The sequence below is a fragment of the Pararge aegeria genome, chromosome Z (assembly GCF_905163445.1).
Source record: "Pararge aegeria chromosome Z, ilParAegt1.1, whole genome shotgun sequence".
Classification (NCBI taxonomy): domain Eukaryota; kingdom Metazoa; phylum Arthropoda; class Insecta; order Lepidoptera; family Nymphalidae; genus Pararge; species Pararge aegeria.
Genome location: NC_053208.1, coordinates 24,967,123 through 24,990,032, shown reverse-complemented (window position 1 = coordinate 24,990,032; position 22,910 = coordinate 24,967,123).

The following is a 22,910-nucleotide window of genomic DNA, read 5'->3' as shown; positions in this document are numbered from 1 at the left end:
AGGGCACGGGTATATCCGGGTATCCTCTCAGAATAAGACGGGTAGAGGCTGTAGTCCACCACGCTGCGAAGTGCGGATTGGTAGACTTTACACGCTTCTAAGAACATTAAGGAAAACTATCAGGCATTCAGGTTACCTCCAGTTATTTCCTACACTGTTAAAGTATACAATATTTTATTGCCTAAAATGCACATAGCTCCGAAATATTAGAGATGCGTTCTTTAAAAGAGCTCTTGATCTGCTATGGGTTCTTAAAAATAATTGGATAGAAGCAGGCGTTACTTTGCGGAAATCAATGATATATTATGAAAATTAAGCTTAATTTTCTATACTCCGCGAAAAGATTTACAATTAATAATTGTCAAGTCAAGACATAGAAAGACAAAGATCTGTTTGGTATGGAGTATAAGGATTGAAGAAATTTTAAATAACACCATACAGATTCTCCTTCTTTTCACGGACTACAGCAAATTAGGCTTAATTTCCATATAATATCTTCAATAGTTATACAGTGGTAAGAATACAATTCAATACTCAAAACGCATATAAAATACAATACGTATTTGTTATCTATAGGTTACAATTTTGTGGGTAATTAATAGTGTAGTAAATTACTATAGGCGATGTCTGTGTGCGTGTGCGTCAGTCAGTCAGTCAGTCAGGCAGAGATGAGCGGTATTAAATATGCGGGGCCCCCTTTCGCGCGGGGCCCGTAGCAATTGCTACACTTGCTACGTGGTTAAGCCGGCACTGGCTGCGTGCCTGGTAATAGTTATTAATGTATAATCTATGGCGCCGGACTCAAGTAACTTTTTTTATTAAATTTTTATCCCGCAGAAGCAAACGGCTCCGTAATTCAGTCAAAATACTGCTAAGCAAACGCCACGTAACAGTTCATCATAGAAACCTTAAAACCTTAGAAACCGTACATTAGTTATCCTCTGTGCGAGAACAAATAGATTTACCCTACAATCAAAAGTCAAAAGTCAAAGTCAAATATTTCTTCATTCACATATGCGTATTTGAGGCGTAACCTACCTTACATAAAAAATGTGCACATGGTGGCTATACACTACACAACTTAAAACTAAACCTACGAGGGTTTCTTAACGCGCCCTGGACTAAGAAGACTGAGAAGAAGCCCACAATAAACTTAGCCGGGTGTTTTATTATCACCATCTCACATTGTCATTTAAAACTAAACAAAGCAACCAGTTTAGAATTGAAATTCAAAATTGTTTTATTCATGTAGACTTTATTACAGGCACTTATGAGGCGTTCATACATTTAACAATTTAAGGCTAATTATAGGTGATGGTGATATCTACCTTCTTTAACTTAAAACTAAAGCTAGGAGGGTTTCAAACGCGGTCTAAGAAAATCCCACAACAAACTTAGGCAGGTATTTTTTTTTTGCTATCACCATCTCACAGTCTAGTAAATAATTAGCTTTGAAGTAAGAGCAATTCATACCCAAGTTTTTTTTAAGCTTACATTACGTACGTTTTGTACCTATAAACTTTGAACTTATTCATTGACATCTATAATATATGGTAATTTGTTATAAAATGATATACAATTTCTCTTAATGAATTGCTAGTTTTATGCTAAATTGACCTTAAACCTTCCTTTCCATAGCAAGGTAAAGGAAGGTCATTCATGTAAATGAGGAACAGAAAAGGTCTTAGTATTGCCCCCTGAGGGACACCTATTTTCATAAATGACCGGCCGCGGCAGGGGTATTACCTATCTCGCCTATTCTGATTAATGTCTCATGTTGAACACAATCAAAAGTCTTGGACAAATCACAGAAGACGCCAAAGGTGTCTTAAGTCTCCTCGCAGGCTTCAAATATATTATGTTCTAGCTGACCCGCGCAACTTCGTCTGCACCCAGAAAAAAACCGAGAAACTAATTGCAGCGCTAGCTATTATTTCCAAACTATGTTATTCGCGGCCGTACGTGTTATTCTATACCCGTCGCAACTTCTAAGCGATAGGTCAATTTGAATATTTTAAAACTTAAATATAACTTAAAGTATAATTAAAAAAATATAATCAATCTTAATATTTATATTACTATATTTCTTTCGCATTTATAAGTATTTAGTAGGATGATATGCATGCGTTCGATCGTTGTCCCATGTGCCTCGCGACTGGCTGTTATCTGTGAAGAGTTATGTCCTTTATCTCCGACAATATTTATCAGATCTTCATTCAAATTAGACAGAACATGCTTGATAGTATATACTTTCAAATAAAAAAAGAATTATAAAAATTGGTCGAAATTTAACGGAGCTATGAAGTAAAATTGAAAAAAATTTCACCCCATTTCCCGGAGGAAACTTATTGTTTATCGGTCGGTGTTATTTAAATCCGTTCAGTAGTTTTCACGTGATGCCCGGTCAGACAGACCGATAGACAGACAGATAGACAGACAGACAAACAGACAGACAAAATAACAAAATATATTAAATGTACCGAAATCATCCGGTTACAGTTTTATTATAAGTATAGTTTAACTCAATACCAGCGTCGGTTGTTGAGCGAACTCGTGTAAAACCAAATTGCTTCATCATCATCATCATCATATAATAGTTAAATAACTGATTTAATATAATATTTACGAAGATTTTACTTAGAGTGGGTAGTACAGATATTTGTAAACTAATTTACTGTGTTTCATCAAGTTAGGAATCACACCACAGTCTATACAATAATTTAATATGAATGATAGGTCGGGTGAAACTATATCAATCAAGGACTTAACAACGTTGACGGAAATTCCTCACAAATCATTTGTTTTTTTTAAATTAAAGGCCCTTATAACATCTGAACTACTAACATGTCTGAATTTTAAAGTATTATTACATTCAGTTACATTATCTTCAAACAAAGAGAGAGAGAGCGCTCTCTGGTGAAGCGTTTAATGATCTGGTTGTGGAGACAGGAATGTCGGTGAAGAACGTTTCAAAAGTAGTAAAACCTCTAAATCCGACGTTATAAGTTTGTTTTCTACATGAAGTTTCATTAGTATACGTTGATACTGTTCCTGTTTACTCATTAATTATCTTCTCTTATTTTGTATTAGCTTCTGCCGGTGACTTCGTCTACGTGGACTTCAGAATTGTTTCTGAAGCTTCGTTCGTTAACAATTTTTAATCCTACCACGGGAACTATTTTAGAGATCGGTATTGTCCATGCCCTTTTCCATAGCATAGTGGACATGCATACTAAATTTCAAAGCTGACTGCCGCTTCTTAGCTCGTAAACAATTTTAAATCTTCCCTCGGGAACTACTTAAGGATTCAGGTGGTCTATGTGCATTTCCATATCAAAGGCTACATGCATGCCAAATTTTATCCAAATCCGTTCTGCTATTTTTGGGTTATTGAGTAACACACATTTAATTTACATTTTCGCTTTCACATTTATAATATAAGTTAGATAGAATAAATGATGATTTGGCTAAAACGCAAACTCGTTTAAAATTCTTGGAACATAATTGAACCTTTTTTTATACTCATTATTGGTATCATATTCTCGTTCTGCGTACAGTTCGTAAAACCTTAGCCCACTCACTGAAAACTATTGTATCAGCAATCATAACAGCCTTACTAGTGAAAATAGAATTAAATAATTCAAATTTAATTAAAAATCTAAATTCATTTATTTCAAGTAGGCCTACTTTATAAGTACTTTTGAAACGTCAAGTATGTCTATTTGTAGTGACTCTACCACAGAGAAGAGCCGCCAAGTTACTCAATAGTTGCTCTTTCCAACATACGAAAAAATTTACCATAATTTTTGTATCTTGCGGAAGATGAGAGTGAAGCTAGCTGCTTCCAATCTACCTTGTCATTAAGAAATTCATCAAATGTATATTAGCTACGGTAATAAATACTGTAATAAAAAATTGTGTGTATTTTGTTAGGATACGTTGTAGATGGTTGAAATGTTAGATCTTTAATAAGGCCTATTTTGATTTTTTCCAACAGGTCCGATGTTACTGGCAGTAAAGTATTTTTATGTTTAGACAATTTGTTATCCCAATTGATTATTATACTTATCATACTTTTACTGATTGGGTTAATATTTGTGAAAATATTCTCTAAACATGTTTCGCTAGTGGAAGTTATTCTTGTAGGCTCCGTTAACATCCCTATCCCTATCCCTACTTAATATTATAAATGTCAATGTAAGTTTGTTAGTTACGCTTTCACGCAAAAACTACTTAACCGATCCTCATGAAACTTTGTACACATATTCTTTTAAGTGTTAGAAGTAATATAGAATACTTTTATCCCGACATAAAGCTGTGTTCTTTTGGGAGAGGGAATGAAAGTGTTTGACGATTTTACACCATAACTCCGACAAATTATAACCGATTTAAATTTGTATTATAGAGGTTATTATATGTGTTTAATTTTGCCCAAACTTTGTGTAGATCCGAATGTGGTTGGAGATAGAGGACAGAACTCTTCAGCAGACATCAGCAAACCACTCATTTAAGGCTTAGCGATACTGATAACTTATTTTTTTTTAGAACTACAACTAAATTGAATGCCATATTAAAAAACAAAATAAAAACGCAGACGAAGTCGCGGGCAACAGCTAGTATTTGATAAATTGTAAGCTTGAAATTTATTTATTTATTTATTTATTAGCTTTTCAAGGGAAACAAACAGTATAATTATACATAAAAGTAATGCCGTATTTTTGTATCACATAGACCAATAAAGTTTCCACAACTTGGTTATACATATAACACGATAACATTAACCACAATTGCTTAGGAGTAAATACCTAGCAAGCAATTATTATACAAAAAAAAGAAAAAATAATAATAATGTAAGTAAAACAAGAATGAAAAACAAAAACTTAAAAGCTATAGTACTTATTTTGTCAAAATAAATTTTCTAAACGTGCCAATTTTGACATGAAAAATGTCCGTCTCACAATATTTGTTGTTAAAAGCATTGCACGCACGAGATAAAAAGTTATTTGCCGAATACCTTGTCTTCCATCTAGCCCACGCAAAGGGAGGTTTACACCTTGCATTTAACCTACGACATGCAAAATCGATATTACTTAGAAGAAGTGGAGAGTCAACTAAATTATGTATTATTTTATATAACAACAGTTGATCTCTTAAATCGCGTCTTTTTTCTAAAGTAATAAAATTAGTAGCCTGCAATATTGTTAATTACTCTCTTTAATATGCACTTTTTTTTTTTCTATATTAAAATCTCATATAATCAATTATACTAAAGCTGTACTAGAAGATTTCTGTACATTTAATATATTTCGAAAATTTTGATCGGGGGATGCTTTATAATCGATACTGAGTCCAAAACAGATTTTTATTTGGATATTGAATAGAAGCAGGCGTTACTTTGCGGAAAATCTATAATATATTATGAAAATTAATCTGTATGGTGTAATTTATAATTACTTCAATCCGTATACCTACTCCACACCAAACAGATCCTCGCCAATGTTCCCTCTACGCACGTTTCGCTCCGAAACCGGAGCATCCTCGGGAGATGTTGACTTTACAAAAAACACACAGGAGATGTTCACTTAACAATTATTTATTATTCTTAAGCTTAATTTTCATAAGATTTTTATTTAATTTTTGCCTGCCTGTATTTCAGTCTGTCTGTCTGTCTGTTTGTCCGGGCATCACGTGAAAACCACTTAAAGGGATTTAAATAATTTTTTTTATAGTGTTAGCTGATATTCCGGGTCAGCATATAGGATTATTTTTATCCCGATAAACAATAAGTTTCCTCCGGGAAATGGAATAAATTTTTCTCCGTTCAATTTAAACCAATTTTAATAATATTTTTTTTTGAAAATGCCAGCATGTATTGTCTTATTTTGATAAAGATCTAATAAATATTGTCGGAGATAAAGCACATACTATTATCTGTGAAGAGTTATCTTCACGTATAATAGTATGGTGTCGTAACTTTAGTCGGCGCCTAACGTCGTTAGTCATCACATGAGAGTTCGCGAAACGTTTTTCTAGGATTCACAGAAATCACTAGGCACCTGGTTAAGGCTATTCCTAGCTTTAGTGAAAACGGGCATTAAACTCCTGATATATCCCCTCAGTGGAAAATGAAACAGAGATCCCTCAACCCTCGAGTCAATCACGAGCGCAGTTTGCCGCGCGTAGAACAATACAAAGCGGCAGCGATGATCAATCATCAAATATTGGTCGTGCGTGCACAGGCGCGAGAACAATAATTTTAGGTTTTAAGTAAATTTTTACATTTGCATTAGCTTTATTATTATTTTTATACTCTAAAATAAATCTATTCTCCCATAGAATAGGTATTTTCTATTGTCTGAAAATAAAGAATTATTATTATAAACGGTGTACAGACACTGTGAAGGGCACTCAATTCAAAGGGCATTGTAGCGTTATAAAAGATTTGCTCGCTCGCAATCGATGATTGTAATTCGAGTATAGAAATACTTGGACAACAGAGTAAAATTGGATCTTATTTAATTCAGTTAAAGCTCAAATTTGCCTACAAATCTCATCAGCCCGGGCTTTTGATAGGGACTTCAAAACGAGAGACACTGCTTGCATTATTTTGATGACCTGGCGCAATGGTGAGCACTGTTAATTTAAGGGGGCCCCGTGTTCGATTTCCGGCACGGGCAATTTGGGAATGAGCGACTCCACGATTGCGGGTGACAAAGTCTTGTACTAAGGCAAGACTAAAATCAACAAATCTATGGTTTCGGTATTCGCAAAGTGCTTACAAACCAGTTTGTGGGTTTCCTTTTTTATAGTACTAATAAATAATAAAATTAATATTTTACGACAATACACAGATCGCCATCTAGCCCTAAAGTAAGCGTAGCTTGTTACGTGTACTAAGATAATTGATGAATAATTTATGTACTTATAATATAATAAAAACTTACAATATATACCTATATAAACACCCAGAGACTAAAAATTCCTAACATTTTCCACTTGTGAGAATCGAACTGTTATATCCTTCCCCATGCTAGCAATAATGCTGAGACAGTGATGCCTCAGTCCTATTGCATATCAAATATAATGGAAAGGGACAGTCAGTCTTCCACCGGCATTCAAGTGAAATACTCGTGTTTTATTGACCAATCCCATATTGTTTAATATTTTCTATTTCCTTTTTTTTATATTAAAGTTTCTATAGCAAGTAATAAATCTTTTTTTTAAAACTTAAATCGTGTAACCCCCGATAACAGAACCCACAGCGTTGGACTCAGAAAGCAGGGTCGCTGCCCACTAGGTCACTCGGCCGTCACTAATAGTTGACGGACTAAGCAGATGATATCTAGGTAGAGGGATGTTCGTTCGATCTACAAAATGGGTCCGAGAGAGTCATTGAGAGATAAATTTAAAGATTTTAAAATAATGACAGTACACATTTGAAAATTTAATGTACGTTCTAAAAAAACATTTCTAAATTTAAGAAAAAATGTGACTGCAATAATTTAAACTTTAGAAGTAAGAATAAACTTACAGTGCAATATACTAGGTTACATAAAATTCATAATTCATACAATTCTACAATAAACTACCAATTGACATCTTGGAGATGTCTCTTAAAAAGTTCAAAGTTAGTATTAAACGTAAGCTTATAGAAAAGTCCTATTATAGTATAAAGGACTACGTAATCGATAAAAAAGCTTGGGTGTAAATTATTGCTCTAACCAAGTTGCTCTTCTAATAATTTAAAATGACATTGTGAGATGGTAATAACAAAAAAACACCCGGCTAAGTTTTTTGTGGGCGTCTTCTTAGACCAGGACGCGTTCGGAACCCTCATAGCTTTAGTTTTAAGTTTACGAATGTGGTTATCGCCGTCATCTCATTACCGTGTAATTCTTATGTACGCATCAAAAGTGCCAACTATGGGCCTACTTGAATAAAGATATTTTTGACTTTGACTTTGACTTAAAACTTATGAACATCGTCATCATCATCATCAATTCAACCAATTGACGTCGACGACATAGGGCTTTTGTAGGGAATTCCACAATCCACGGTCCTTGGTCGCTTGCCTCCAGCGGCTTCCAGCGACTCGCCTGATATCATCCGTCCACCTCGTTGAAGTGGGGTAGGCAATACAAAATAAATAAATAAATATACTACGACAATACACACATCGCCATCTAGCCCCAAAGTAAGCGTTGCTTGTGTTATTGAAATTGAAATTTTTTTTTTATGAATTTAATACACATCAGTACTTACAATATACAGATGAACACCCAGACACTGGAAAACAATCATGTTCATCACACAAACATTTTCCAGTTGTGGGAATCGAACCCACGGCCTTGGACTCAGAAAGCAGGGTCGCTGCCCACTGCGCCAGTCGGCCGTTGAAAATGAACCATCTATTTTTATTAATAATCATCATAATTTCTATGTGTAAACAGTGAACAATAAAATTCAATTCTGTTCTAACATGTCAACCCATTACCGGCCCACTACAGGGCAAGGCTTGCCTCCCACTATGAGAAGGGGTTAAGTAGTCCGCCATGCTGGCGCAAAGTGAATCAGTGGACTCCACACTGCTTTGAGAATATCATAGAGCACTATCAAGCATGCAGGTTTCCTCACGATGTTTTCTTTCACCGTAGAAGCAAGTGATGTTTTAATTACCTTAAAAACGCACATTACTCAGAAAAGTCAGAATTGCGTGCTGGGATTCGAACTCGGCCCCCCAAGTAGAGTCCTTACTTACTTTACTTACTTACTTAGAATGGGTATTGGGATATCATCGCTTCCTTACTAATAATTTATTATTACTTTATCAGTTTAAACATTACTCTAAAACACGAGACAAGCTCACTTGTTACTAATTCATTAACTCATTCTGATCAAAGAAGAAGCCCACAATAAACTTCGCCGGGTATTTTTTTGTGATCACCATCTCACGCGTGTGTATAGCGTATTTTATTTATTTTTTATTCCTCTATAAGTTAAGCCCTTTACTGCAATCTCACCTGGTGGTAAGTGATGATGTTGATATGTGGTAGTCATAATCGGTTTCTACGCGACCTCGCACCTGAATACTAAATCGCTTAGCGGCACCTCTTTGTCGGTAGGGTGGTAACTAGCCACAGCCGAAGCCAGACCAAATAACAATAGTTATTTATCTAATATCTTTAAACGAGCAATAGATTACAGAGTTATAGATCTTATATCTTTAAACGAGCAATTCTTGTATACATATAATTGGAATCTCGGAAGCGGCTCCAACGATTTTCCTGAAATTTAGTATACATTGGGGTTTCGGGGGCGATAAATCGATCGAGCTAGGATTCATTTATATTGGAATCTCGGGAAAAAACGGCAAAAAATATCCTTATTGAGAGATTCTGATGCGTGCGATGCGTGAACGGTAAACGTTACGCCAAACTACGGAAGTATGTAGTGTGTATATCGGAATTGTTGTTTCTTTAAAGTTCCATAAAACAGTCCGTGACAACATACGAATATTTTTTTAAGTCGACTCATTCGCGGATGAAGTCGCACGGGTCCGCTAGTTATGTTTAAAAAGCAACCTGTTAAGAGCAATCATTCATACCCAAACTTAATACAATATACTGCAAATGACTACAATAAACTTGCACAAAGATCAAAGAGTTTAACTATTGATATTTCCCCTCAACAGAAAATGAAGCAGAGCTCCCTCGGCCCTCGGGTCAATCGAATTCAGCGCCGCATTCGTTGCGCGTAGAGCAATAAAAAAGTGACCAAGCGCGAGACCGACTCGTGTGCGAGTCGGACTCGCGCGGGTTCCAAACGCGTCCTGGTCTAAGAAGAAGCGCACAAGAAACTTAGCCGGGTGTTTTTTTTTTTTCACAATGTCATTTTAAATTATTAGAAGAGCAACCTGGTTAGAGCAATAATTTACACCCAAGCTTTTTTATCGATTACGTAGTCCTTTATACTATAATAGGACTTTTCTATAAGCTTACGTTTAATACTAACTTTGAACTTTTTGAGAGACATCTCCAAGATGTCAATTGGTAGTTTATTGTAGAGACCGACTCGTGTGCGAGTCGGACTCGCGCTTGGGGCTCCGTCCTCCCACTATCTTTCCTACTATCTTTTTTATTCCGCTTTTATAGTTTTTGTTGTTATAGCGGCAACAGAAATAAATTATCTGTGGAAAGTTCAATTGTCACGTTTCATGAGATACAACGTGGTGATAGATTGACATACAGACAGACGAACGGAGCGGAGTCTTAGTAATAGGGTCTCGTTTTACACTTTGGGTACGGAACCCTATAAAGCCATACCGATGATCAATAGCAAGTTATATTATATCGGTGTACAGACGCTATAAAAGTCTATTGAAAGCATACTGTACAATCAGTGAATGTATGCTTTCAGTATTTGTAAAGTATTTATTAGAGTTAGCCTTTTTCCAGCTTCGGAGGGACCAGGTTCGCACCTTTAAGTTTCTCAGTTATGCTATGCTTCTAAATATAACTCACTTTAACGGTGAAGGAAAACATTATGATCGTCATACACCTTTGTCAACATTTTTTTTTAATTTATTGTTAAATGTACCTAAGAACATTTTACACCATTCAATATTCAATAAGATCCAAGCACTCGCTGTTTAATTACCGGTGTTTCGGAAAATGCAGGAATAGACAGGAGTCTGCGCTAGGGCTAGCATGAGCTTTGTATTAGTTTCGATCAACAACCATATTGAGTGCATTCACATCTGGTGTTAAGTGATGATGCAGATTGAGGTACATAGTTGTTGATAGGATGGTAACTACATCAACATGAAGCGTTAGGGCTTTTTTCTACATTGCCTCTACCGGAAGTCAAACCCGGGACCTCCCACTTATACACAACAGCATTCAGCACTGCGACACGTAGGTCTTCATTAAGTAATAAGAAATGCATTGAGTCCAAAACCTTTTTGGAAATATACCGGGTCCAAAATCAAAACAGCTAAAACCCAGTATTCAGTGTTTTGTCCCACTTCAACTGAGAGCATCAATCCAATGTCAGAGCGTGACAAAAAACTGAAACTCACTGGCCGCAATGCTAAGTAAATATCAGCTAGAAATGTTACACTCGGTGTCGGATGACGTCATCATCATCATCCATTACAGGCCACTGCAGACCCTCACATAATGCGAAGGGTTTAGTCTTATTTAAAGTTAGGATTGTTAAACTTTACACACCTTTGAGAACACCATAGAGTTGACGGCCGATTGGCGCAGTGGGCAGCGACCCAGTTTTCAGAGTCCAAACAACAGACACAAAACTGAAACTCATATTCCAAAGAGATACTCGTAATACGCCTATATTGTAGGCCCTATGTTACCAAATTAGATACATTACGCCGGAAAACTCCCAAACTCTAACTATACAACGTGTTTATGGAAACGTGTTTATGTAATTGGAAATCGTATACGAGCTAAGCCACGGGCAAACAGCTTTGAAATGTTGTTTGCATGTTACCTATGCTTTGGAAAAGGACATGTACTTTCTATACCGATCTCTCATATAGTTCCAGTGGTAGGATTAAAACTTTTTAACGAGCGAAGTTTAAGATCAATTCTGAAGTCCACGCAGACGAAGTCGCGGGCAAAAGCTAGTGTATATATTTAAAATGCAAAGGTGACTGACTGATTCACTGACTGACTAATCTATCAATGCACAGCTCTAACCGCTTGACGGATCGGGCTGAAATTTTGCACGTTATACAACGATAGTTATTACAACGTAGGTATCCGCTAACAGAGGATAAAATTCCAACCCTAACAGGGTTAAATGGGGTATGAAAGTTTGTATAAAATTCTACATTTATCAATTTTTTTTTCATTTTAAATCCAAGAAACTTTAATTTAGGTTTTCAAATAAAACTCAAGAAATCACTTTTACAAATTTTAAAAATTCCAACTACTAATATAGGCATGAAAGTTTTTGATTTTCTAAGTAATTTACATTCATATTTTATATTTGCAGCAAGACATTTTTTTGAACCTTTGTAGTTAAAATTTAATAAATCAAAAATTAAACTTAACGTGAGCGAAGCAGCGGGCAACAGCTAGTTATTTATAAAAATATTCATTAGTCATCTTAGCCTACCCATAACACAACCTACGCTTAAGTCTAGATGGCGATGTGTGTAATTTATATTATGGATAACTTTGAGGCTGGATGTGTCTCCATTCACCGCTAATTTAAACCCGCTCCGACGTAATTTGATTACAGGAAAGCGCGACGCCCCAGTGGTGGTATCCTCGTAGGGTGGACCTCCAATAACCTCATACCTTCATAACGTTTTTATCGCTTCTGTGATTCTCGCAACTCGCAATTCGAGTATTACTTAATTATCTTGAAGTTAGCCCTTGACCGCATCCCCACCTGGTGATAACTAATAATCTAAGGTGGTAGCCGGTTAACCTGTTAGGTTTATTTATTTAGTTCCAAAAAAAAACATAAAAACGAAAGGACGGACAACTCAACTAAAGAGAATACTTCTAGAAGCCCTCGAATGTGAATAAAATTGAAGAGTACAGTTGAGTAAGGTGCTTAAAGAAATAACTGATAAGAAGAGATACAATACAAAGATTTGCACAGATATAGAAGAAGAAGAAGAAGCAGAAAGACTTTATTGCACGTATAACATACAGGAGAAGAAACAGTAAGGAGTATACAGTACACAATGTAGAGTATACAGTACACAAAGGTTGCCTGTAAGAGATTGTATGCAGCAATAAGGCCGCCTTTGCATACCTACAATTATTGTTCTTTTGTTTATTCTTTATTTTATGTATATTTTGATGTTTCTGTGCATTAAAGTATTTCTTCTTCTTCTTCAATAAAATATGACATACAGAATGAAAGATATTTACTGCTTCTGTCTTATATTTTAGTTTATGACAGTTACAATAATTATAATACACCTCAACCTTATATTAAATGCTTCAAATCTGTTACCACGCAACGTTTTTCTTGCTAACTAGCCACGGCCTCACACGAGTCCAGTTATGAGAAAATTTAGAAATTATAAATTTCCATATTGCCCCTGCCCGAAAAGAACCCCGGACTTCACGTCACAGCGTACGCCACTGCGCCATGGAGGTTGCCATAACTGACAGCATTATCAAGGCGAATAGGCAAGTAACTGAATATAAGTAGAGATTGTTTGTTAAAGTAAAATAGTAGGCCTCTTTTCGCGGGAAAATCTCCAAGTTACGAAGGACTCTTGGTACCGGGTAAAATATCTACCTAAACTGTGTACGTATCATAGCGACGCGCGACGGGTGGCCCGATCACAGCAATGCACACATAACGACTTGATTCAATTAAGGTTCGCTTCAGTATCGTCTAAAAATCGATATAGCAAATAAACGTTATCCGAATTATTTAGACAGCCGAATGGCGCCGTGGGCAGCAACCTTTTCTGAGTCCAAGGCCGTGGGTTCTATTCCCACAACTGGAAAATGTTTGTGTGATGAACATTAATGTTTAATGAATGTTTATTTGTATATTACAAGTATTTATGTATATTGTATTCAAGAAAATATTCATCAGTTATCTTACCACCTATATAAGAAGCTATGTTTACTTTGGGGCTAGATGGCGACGTTTGTATCGTTGTTGTATATTTATTATTTTTTTATTATTACAGTCCACCGGTACAGTGAAGCGGTGATAGCCCAGTGGGTAGGAGCTCGATTTGACTTTTGGGAGGCCGAGTTCGAATCCCAGCACGCACCTCCACCATTTTTAAGTTATGTGCGTTTTAAGTAATAAAATATTACTTGCTTCAACGGTGAAGAAAAACATCGTGGGTACACCTGCATGCCTGAGAGCTCTACATAATGTTCCCAAATTTGTGTGGAGCCCACCAATCCGCATTGGGCCAGCGTGGTGGAATACGGCCTTAACCCTCACTGTGGAAGGAAACCCGTGCTTTGTTGTGGCCGGTAATGGGTTGATATGATGAATTATTTGTAAAGCGTAACAGCATATTTTAATTTGTATGAACGCGCTAATCCGGAATTACTACTGGGGCTTAAAAAACTGCTTTATCAAATTCAAAATTCAAAATTCATTTATTTCAAGCACTTTTGAAACGTCAAGTCTCTCTGTGTGTAGTGACTCTACACCTGTTCGGAAGGCATACTCTACGGAGAAGAAGCCGGTAAGAAACTCAGCAGTTGCTCTTTTCCAATTTTTTATTTGCATTGCATTTGATACCCCGATTGTTCTAGAAGCTTGAAGAAAATTCAACATCATGCTGAGACCCTTATGAGCCGAGAAAACAAAGTTATAGCAACCCAACCCTTTGGGTCAGGGTATCTTGTTTAAATACCAGGTGAAAGTTTTTACTTTATTCTTATTGCTTTTATTTATTGTTCAAATTAAATTGCATCACACGTTTTACAATAACATCAGCTATCCTCTTAGAAACTAACACTGTAATTATACATACCCTATTTGTAGTCAAAATTCAAAATTCAAAATTCATTTATTTCAAGTAGGCCTAATATAAGCACTTTTGAAACGTCAAGTCTGTCTGTTTGTAGTGATTCTACCACCGGTTCGGAAGGCAGATTCTACCGAGAAGAAGCCGGCAAGAAACTCAGCAGTTGCTCTTTTCCAACATCAACAATTTACATTTTGCATTTTAACATTCATTTTTCTATCTTGCGAGAGCTGAAAGCGGAGCCGGATGCTTCCAAGCAACCTTGTCATTAAAAAATTCATCAATTGTATAGTCACCATAGTTTCCCCTGATCGATTTCATTCACGGTGGTCAACCTCCACAATTATTTTCCAGCCACGCGGGAGATATTATACTCGTAGTGAACAAGTTTAGTGTACGCAACGCACTCGCAATCCAATGGGACGGCAGATCCGACACGACGGGACGGGATCAGACGCGGGACTGGCAACTAAACGGCCTACGTGACAACCACGCACCGGGGTACACCGCTAATTTTTTAAGTTTGGAAATTAGCGGTGTATCCCCGATTTATATTAGCGGTGAATATGACGATGGGTTTTTTATATCAAGAAATGCTTAGGAGTTCCTTGATACAAAAACCCATTGGCCCGACCCGTGGAACGTGTTATTATGATGTATCAAAATAATAAAAGTATTTCTATTCAGCAACTAGTAACGCTATCTATTGTGCAAAAGCTATTCTATTCTACTTATCTATTGCATTGTGTATTATCTGTGGTTCACATGTTTCATTGTAGGTTATGGGCCAACCGGATATTATCAGTTATTTTGTTTAAAATTGATAATTAGTGACAGTGAAATCGATATTTTTTTATTTATTTTTTATTTATTTATTTGGTATCTATGACCGATCACAACGCACTACACTATAACATAAATAGAATACTTAAAAACTAAACTAAATAAAAAACTTACATTAAATATTAATATGCAATATAAATAAAAAAAAAGTTACAAATTAAAATTTCTGCGATAATATGTAAACTAAAAGTATAAGTACCTTGATGTATTATTATCATCAATTGCCTTTAACAGCCCACTGCTGGACAAACAGCTCTCTCAACCTGGCGTTGGCGTTGGTTAGTCCAATAATCACCAGTAGATAACAGCGCATGACACCACCCCTCTCTTATCACTAGAATCTATATACAAAGTGTAAATAAAACCGAAATAATACTTGAACACAATTAAAATCAAGTGACTCCTGCCACTTATTTAATATACTGTAAAGGTACACGTAGCGCAGCAAATACGGATTTAAAAATATTTCATTAATGTAGACCTTATCACAGGCACTTATGAAGCATTCATACATTTAACATGTTAACATTCATGTTAGGTGATAACTGCATTCGTTAACGTTAGTAGCGTAGGTACTATGCGTGTGTCGGTTTTTTATCTTCAATAGGGTTGTTAAATGTGTGTGAATTTTGAAGTGCTTGATTTGATTGTTGTATTGCAAATAAATGTTTTTATTTATTTAGAACAATTAACAATTTAGTTATTAAACGAGATTATTTGTTGTTATTCATACATTCATAGTTCATTAACTTCATAATAAAAACTTTTATTGAAATAAACACTTTTTTTAAAGTTTACGGTGTACATTTTATATATACCAACAAATTGTTATCTAGATTTGTTATAGCAGAAAACTTATTAAGTTTTCTGTTTTATTCAACTCGAATTTATAATTTCCTAAGTTAGGCTATTTTCCAGAGTTATTTTCCAAGGGTCAATGTACGTTTTTCTCAATCCATTTTCACGAACTACAGTGGGAAACATATTCGACTGCAGGACTACGAGGTCCAAGGTTTGATCCCGGGTCCTGCCTTTAGTACTAGCCTGGGGTTTGGAAATTTGCGGTGATTCACCCCCGTGCCTTGAGAGCACGTTAAGCTGTCAGTCTTATCTCTTTCCGGTGTCAGATCTGCCAACCCATTACACTACTAAAGTGATGGAATACAAAGTGCACCTGTGTTTGCGCACACATATGTGCACTATAATATATCCCGCGTAGTTGCAAAATAAAGTAAAAAAAATATCTTTATTCAAGTAGGCACTATTTAATTTGTAATGTGGAATCTCCACATTACAAATTAAATAGTCTACCCCGGCCGAAATCGGTCAGGAAACTTTTGTTTTTTTTATCGTGGAAGTTTAAAGGCTGATCACAAAAAACCGCTCAGGGGCTGAGAAAATGAAGTTAAAGCGCGGGAAAACGATGTGACATGGTGGGTGTATTGAGAAGGACAGCGGATTAAAGTTTTTATATGAAAAAAATACTTATCGAAGTTAAAAGCACTGAATCGCGAATTTTAAATAAACGGTTACACCGTTTCACCGGTTTTTTACAGCAGGTTACTTGTATGGTTAGTACCCAGATTCAGGTCCTACCTGAATTTACCTCGAACTGACTGTATTACAACGATTTATTCATAAAAAGTGCTAAAAGACACCTTTCATGTTGTATCCAAAGGATTGTACTACTTAAACAATGATGAAAGTAAAAGACAAAAAATACTCAAATAGGCCTACAATATACTGTTATGATACGCTAATGCATTAAAATATTTAATAAATTCAAATAACCTGGGATAAGTTACTGCATTAAACTTTATTATTGCGTGGTAATAGCTACATTCTTCGACTTGAAAGTAATGCTACTAAGTGCCAAAACACACTCGCTGTATGAAGAAGTTCACATCAAAATTTCCCGGTTTTCTTTGTTGTTAAGTTATTTATTTATAGTTGTAATGTGTACGGTGCCGCCGGTAGGATTATTGAAATAGGCCTATATACTAACAAATTCGGATGAATCTTATATTTATTTACTTTCCGTATAATGATTTATTTCCGGGTCTTCTAGAAGTGATTTTCAATGATTAGCATTTTTAAGTCGTGAATGCGAAATTGAATGCTATTTTTTTTAGTCTAGTAGTTATATAAACTTCTTGAATCGTTTTCCTTAGTATGTTTATTAGTTTGCAATTTGGTTACGCAACAAAGAGCTAACGACGTTACGAGTATTTCTTCCATTGAGTTAGTTTATGGAACGGTTTTATTTTTTTAAACCAAAATTCCTAAAGTAGTTTATAGAACTACCGACCCTAAGTTTAACCAATGCGTTAAAACTCATTTATGAAGAAAATGGTACAAGACAGTTGATGAAAATCTTAATTACAAGTTTATCTGGAAGCGCGCACACAATAATGTATTGTTAAATTGTAAAATGTTAATGTTTTAAACGGGCAACTGCTGATTTTCTTGCCGGCTTCATATCGGTATCTGCTTTCCTAACCGGTAGTGGAGTTACTACAAACAGACTGGCTCGACGTTTCAAAAGTAGTATAAAGTCCGTAGTAGATATTAAGGCCTATTAGGTGTCAAAAGTATTTATATAAGGTCCGGTATTAGGCCTACTTGAAATAATAAATTTCGAAATTGGAAAATGACATAGGCTACTTTTACTCAAACTGACTTACCAAGGAATCTTTCGTCCAGGAACGTGCTTAAATTTAGTAGAAAAATAGTGAAATTAGGTCTCTTAAGACATTTTATGATAAACATACTCCTGTCGTACAATTTAGTTTTAAGAAAGGAGCTCATTGCATTTGCTTTAGACCCGATATTTTGAAAATGAATTGTTCCGCCGACATTATACAAAACCTCGAAACATACAAACACAATTCTTAAAGCTTTGTTAACTCAGGTAACGTTTAACAAAACATTATGATACAAGCGATCACAAATTTAAGTTAAGTTTGTTTTATGCATAATTCGGCAAACGTCCCGCTAAGCTGGAAAAAATATAACATAGTCACTGCGGGCATATACTATACGCAGATGAATCCGCGCGGGAAAATTCACGCGCGTGTTTAGTTCAAAATGTAACGGAACTTTACATATCGATCAGAATTAAAGTATAAATTGACATACAAATAGTACTATATACAAATATCTCTGTTTCATTTTATCTAACGCGAGTAAATGAATAAATGTATGCAAAGGCCGGTTGTAGTGGGCGGTGCATTCGGGGGCCAGCCCAGGATGCAAGGAGCGGGTACAGCACTAGAGCTTAAATACGAGATGAATTTCCCACATTCCCTCGTCGGCTCTCATAGTGCGCGCACCTAACCACCTAGCAGCCTGGACTAAGCTTTGAAGCTATGGCAGCGAGACAGTGGGGGTTGAAACCGCGCCGCGTTAGTGTCTTGTGAAAATCTAACAGTGATCTTTTATTTAAATTCTGATTTTTTTTTAATCCGTTAAAATTTCCATCGCCGCGGCATTGACCTCTGTGAATCGAACACTGAACTTTTAAATGAATTCCGTTTTGATTTTAATCTAATTTATTAGTGAAATATGAACTTTGAAATATTTTACGCACCTACCGGGCACGATGGGAGATTCGGAAGAGATAACTTCAGAGGTAAGTTTTTGTGCATTAAATGTTATTTTCGCGAAACTTTTACACGGCAAATAATTTATTTTTTTACGGTTTTATTATTTTTTAATTCAATATGAACACCGCGATTTTCTGTTTCTTTGGTTAATTCGTTTGATGCGGGCGTAAATGTTCGGCGACATCTTTACTGGAGATTCCGTATTCGAGTATTGGCTGAGTCGAGTGGCAAATAATACAATTTTTCAATTTCCCAAACATTTGCTGCAAAACATTAATAAATAGGCGTGCGCTTCTGTGTATTTGTATAATTCGCGGTTCCATTATTCCTTTCTTGGTTATGTTAATCATTGCGATTTTCTTTGCGTCCTATAAATTTAACTGCGATGTTTTATAGTTGCCAAAATTATATTTTTGACTAGACCGCTGACTTCGCCTTCGCGTAGCCTACGCGCTGCAGCTCTATTTCCCTATTAATTCAATGTTTGCAAAAGTTACTGAGGGATCGTTAAGTGTTCATTACTTTTTTAGACTTAAATAAATACAAATATTAGATAAAACGAGCCATTAAAGTTTTATGAGCCGTTATATACCCCTAATCGGTTACTACGCGACATTGTACCGGAACGGTAATACGGCACGTCTTTTTCGATAGGGTGGTAACCAGCTACAGCTAAAGTTCAGGCCGCCATTGCCCGAGAGTCGCAGGTTCAAATCCTGTCGGTTCCGAAAAATTTTTATATGCGTTTTTAAATTTATAAAAATTTATAATTCCTCCAAGTGTAGGTAAAAACACTAATAAAAAAATTTTTATAAAAATACAGCTAAAGTGTTGAGCAAAACGAGTCCAAAGAAAAGTCTCTAAAAATTCCCCAATTTTCTCTCCCGGTGATTGAACCTGGGACCTCCCACTTTACACCGTCCCGGCTCAACACTGAGCCAGGGAGATTGTTATAGCTTACTTTGTTTTTACTTTACTTTTCAATACCTGAGCATCTTATTAATTCAAATAACTACTAAAACCATAAAGAAACGTTCCAGTCTATGCGAAAATTACCTTAAAAGTAGCATTAAAGAAGAAAAAACTTCATTATCATTCATAGAAAGAGAGTTTAAGAGCATAAACAAACAACGCTGCTTCAGTTGGCCTTCAGTTGGCCGATTTTGACGATTATTACCACAATATGTTAGTACCCGGCCCCGAAGACTTAGCGTGCTCCCCGAAGCATACGGATAGATATCGCCACTGTTGTAACTCTAGACTGTTGCCGAGATTATTTTTAATAGAAAAATCCAATGATGTTTTGGACCGACACAGGAATCGATTCCAAGACCTTGCGACCCCTCTGCTTCACGCGGGTCTGTACGGTGCGCCTAAGGGAACATAACTGTGAACATGCAGTATCGTCCTTTGTGCTACTACCTACCATTTCCTGCGATCACCAACGACTCTGGGCAAACCCTTCCGTTGCAATGGGCCCTTAGTCCAGCAGAGGAGATAATTTTCGGACCGACACAATCGGGAATCAAACTCAAGACCTTGCGATACGTAGTTGAACAAACTTACCACTAGACCAACGATGAAATATAAACTTTCAGTTCGGCTGATTAGTTTCCGGTTTACTTACGCGGTATTTAAAAGCTGTACCTACTAACGAGTTATCTAAAAAGCATAGATAAAAAATAAAAAATTGTTATAAAAAATAGTCCTTATGCGTTGTTAAAACAACGTACTTGTAAGTTATTAAAAATATTACTTAAGCATTATTTATAAAGTACATACTCAGTATTACTCAGTATACACAAGTATACATATTCAGTATTTAAAAAACATACTCACGCGTTAATTAAAAAGCGGACTAACGCGGTATTAAAAGCAAAGTTTCTCGTTCATTAAAAAGCGAACTAACGCGTTAATTAAAAATTGAACAAATGCATTTAATAAAAATTGTACTTACGTGTTATTTCGAAAGTAAACTAACGCGTTAGTTGAAAAGTAAACTTGCGCGTTCAATAAAAAGCGGACCAAGCATTTAATAAAAAGCGTACTTATTAAGTATATTAGAAGCATACTCACCGCGTTTAATAAAAAGCGTAGATATTCAGTATTTAAGAAGCATACTTACGCGTTTAATATACAGCGTACATACGCGTTATTTAAAAAGCGTAAACATTCAGTAGGTAATTAAAAAACATACTTACTTGTTAATAAAAAAGCGAACCAACTTGTTAATTAAAAAAGCGAACTAACGCGTTCAAAGATAAATATTCTGTATCTAAAAAGACTACGCACGCTTTAATTAAAAAGCGGACTAATTCGTTTAATGAAAAGCGTACTTACGCGTTGTTTAAAAAGCGAACTAACGCGTTAATTCGTTAAAAAAGCAAACTTATTCTTTATTTAAAATAGTATTTATTTTAAATGAGCAATTAACTAATTTTTACGAGTTTTTTTAAAAGCGCATTAAAGCGTTATTAAAGCATTTATTCAATAAAGTATTTATTCTTTTCGTAAACTACGAGTACGTGTCAATTATTCATAAAGAGTGAAAAGCGTCCGTATTCGTTATTTAAAAAGTTTAAACACGTTTTAGTTAAAAAGCGAATTACATATTCACTATATAATCGTACTAACGAGTGACTTAAAAAACGGACTTATGCGGTACTTAAAGTTCTTAGTTGAACCTAGTAGCTAGAAATTTTTAACCCGAACAGGGAATTATACCCAGGATGTTGATAAAACATGTTAATTAAACCAACGAGGTAGTTATGGGAATTATTGCTGAATAAAAGATAGGTCCAGTTCGTGAAATGGATTAGATGCTTCCTTTATTTTCATCTTCATCATAACAGCCTATTACAGTGAACTGCTGGACTAAAGATATCTTCCAACTGGAGCATTTGCCCACCACGCTAGGCAGGCGGGGATGGCGGTCGCAGTAGATGGATTCAGTGGCGCAGAGGATGCTGCTGCCCGCTTTCCGTAACATTCCCTTAGTCGCCTCGTACGACACACGCGGCAAGAAGAGGGGTGGTGACAAATGTATTCTGTACTGCCGTTACCACAATTTAGATTTGCTCACAATTGAAAATAAAGGACACTTCACTAACAGTCCTTTGTTTCCAATTGCTAGCAAATCTCTCATTCCTATACTTCCATCCACTGACGAAGCTGATAGGTACAAAGCAGACCTTTGTGACACAGACAACGTGGGTCACACACTCTATTAAGCCCAGTCACTGTCATACCGAATTTGTCTTCCTACTGCATGCAAAACAACTACGTGATTCAATAAGGTGCCTAACTCACAAACAACTGCGAAGCGGCAGGGTTAGAACTTGGCAACGTTTTCGAATAACCTTTTAAATGCTGTCATCCGTATGCTAAAAGGACGCTGTGTGATGAAACTTAATTTTGAGCAGAGAGCAAAATAAAATGCAGGATACCTCGCCACTACACGCTGCTGTTTAATTTCGAGTTCAATTTATTCAGCACAATACATACCAAATGTTACATTTATAATACAATATTTAAAATAAATCTTATTACATTTTTTTATTAATTCAATAATTTTATGAAATTCAAAACTATAACGTTTAACTACACGAAGCTTTTATTGAATGGCAAAGAAGTTGTATCAAATAAAAAACTATTTTATTTTTCTTTCTAGTACTGAATTAAATAATAAAATATATGAGTACTAACGTGTTATTTGAAAAGAATATTTACGCAATATTAACAAAAGCATTTTCACGAGCTATTTAAAAATAGTATTAAAGAAGCGAGGGCCCGGGGCTTTTAATGCGTAAATTGACTCGGATTTACAAAGCTTAGAATCTCTAAGCCTTATTAATCTTCGTGATTGCTTCGTTTCAACGATCTTAGTATTTTCAGGCATATATTAAGTTTTAACCCTTATTATTAGGGATCACGAATTTAAGATAATCTCAGCTCCAGTATAGACATTGCAAACA